Here is a 2,377-nt window from a genome sequence, read left to right on the forward strand (position 1 = left end):
TGACTGCACTTGAAACCACTTCCTGTTTTCTGCTCTATAATTAAAACCTCTTGCATTTTACTGTGACATTGTCCTTCCTACTCTCAATAATATAATTGTTGGTTTTATCTGCTATATAACAATTCCTTTTTTCTCATATTTTCCCATAAGTCTTAAAACCCTACTGTTCATACCATCATTTTTGGAATGTGTTCTGCATGGTGTCCTGTAACATTATGGATAAATGTAAGGTAGGCTGTTTTCTGACTAAGAAACTGCCTTAGTGTCATGATAAAATCTGAGAGCTGATCAGACAGAGGCGCATTACTATAAGTGCGGCAACTGGGTGAGCCTAAATGAAACTATTACAACATGACTTATAATTCCCCCTTTTGTTCTCACATACTTGCTCTCTCATCTACCAGTATCAGAACAGAAATACAAACTCTAATTCTGTGGGTTGCTAATGTCTCAACACGCCCTCTACTGTTTTAAATCACTCTGGATCCTTTCAGCCCAATGCTGACATACTGACGTCTACTCTACAGCCCACTTCCCCTAGCGTCTGCTTTTAGTGGGAGTCTGTGAAACCACTGCACTTATTTTCAAATGTAAACTGATCAAGAAGCATCATTCGCAGGAGTTTATGTGTTTATGAAAACTCATGACACTAAAGAAAAAACAAAAATTGATTCCATACAAAATGATAAAACAAGGCCATCAGGTTTTTTCGATGGGGAAATAGGACAAGTATGCCGACAGTTCGCAACATACATCTTCTCTGTATTAGTGACTGATTATTCCAGACTAATTACCACATTATGGTCTGAGCTACCACTGAATGAAAATAGTTTATCACCAATGTAAATCAATAATGAACTTATGTGAAGTGTCTTTGATTTCCTAGAAAAGCACTCTATAAATAAATTGTAATATTATTATTTATTATCAACATTACCTCTAACGATCAAAGTAATAGTTTCAAATATTATTTTCAGTCAAATTAACGTAAAAACGGAGGTGAGAGGGGGAACTAAAGGCTATTGTTTGTCCATCTTTAATTAAAAGTAGATTAAAGAATGTAGGTGAATATTAGTATCACAGATGGAGCGGCCAGTATCAGCAGCTCGTTGGTATATTTTACTGCGAAGCAGAAGAGGAAACTGCAGAGCTCAGGAAGCACGTCAGAATGAAGAAAAGGTTTCTATCTTAGTGTTTGTCTCTGGCTGTGTCTAAAACCATCCAGTCAAAAGAGATGCAATGCATTATGGGGGGTTGGGTATGTGCAGTAGACCGTATACTCAGACATTTTTGCTTATCTAGTATATTTCTGGGCATTTCTTGCATACATAAAAGTTGAAACACACTACATACTTAATTTGTAGTCATACTTAGTATGAATAGTATGTTAGTGCTCAGTACTGTAGTATATGTGAAGAGATGTGCAATATATCCAGGAATCTCCTCCCCATGGCTGGTAGTTGCTTTAACAGACAGATCACTTCCTTATTTGCCGCATGTCAGAATGGAGCCCAGTTCGTATGTGTGTGCTGTTTTACTGGTGTATCTGTGTCAACTGCAAGGTAAAACACACTTTTTCTATTTAATTAATATTCCCTCTTTTGCCTCTTTTTATTTTAAAAATCTGAAGTATAGGAGAAGAGGGATCAGAGGGTGAGGATAATTGACCGTTATCATCTCAACTGGTGTAATTACTTGGCTCATAACTACAAAACAACTGCAAACATTACCTCCCGGGGATCAATAAAGTGTTTCTGATTCAATCAATAGCATATGATAAATTAAGCAGTCTCAGTAAGCTAGATCAAGTGGATTTTCCAATGGTAGTCTTTTTTAATTTTTTTGCTTTTAATTGATAATGACAGCTGAAGAGTGACAGAAAAGTGGGGAGAGGGAGAGTCTTTTTGTCTCTTTGTATGAAGTTTTGCCCTTGTGTTACTTCCGCTTCCCTGAAGTTTGGAAATTATTGAACAGAGCATTTTTTACATAAACGTTACACCAGAAGGGGATTTCCTCACAGCCAATGTGAACAGGAATGATTACAGTTAAGATACGTTTGAAAAAAATGCAATGTGTATCCTAGGTATGTGTCTTTAACATAAAAAGATTAGATTAGAAACAAAATACAAAGCAGTTTAAACCTTGCTGTACTGTATATGATGGATTACAGTACATCTTGTAAGATTGAAACCTCCTTATAACCAAGTGAGATACACAAACAAAGAATTAGGCTACAGTAATTCCAGCAGTTATTGAAATGAAACATACAATGCAAACTGATATTACATTGTAATGTGGAAGAAGAGAGACTCTCATTGTCCATATTTGTAGAAGTGCTGCTGCAACCCCTGCTAACCCACTTCCTTTGTTGTTTGAT

The sequence above is a fragment of the Morone saxatilis genome, unplaced genomic scaffold, assembly GCF_004916995.1.
Source record: "Morone saxatilis isolate NCDOM2014 unplaced genomic scaffold, NCSU_SB_2.0 Contig23, whole genome shotgun sequence".
Classification (NCBI taxonomy): Eukaryota; Metazoa; Chordata; class Actinopteri; family Moronidae; genus Morone; species Morone saxatilis.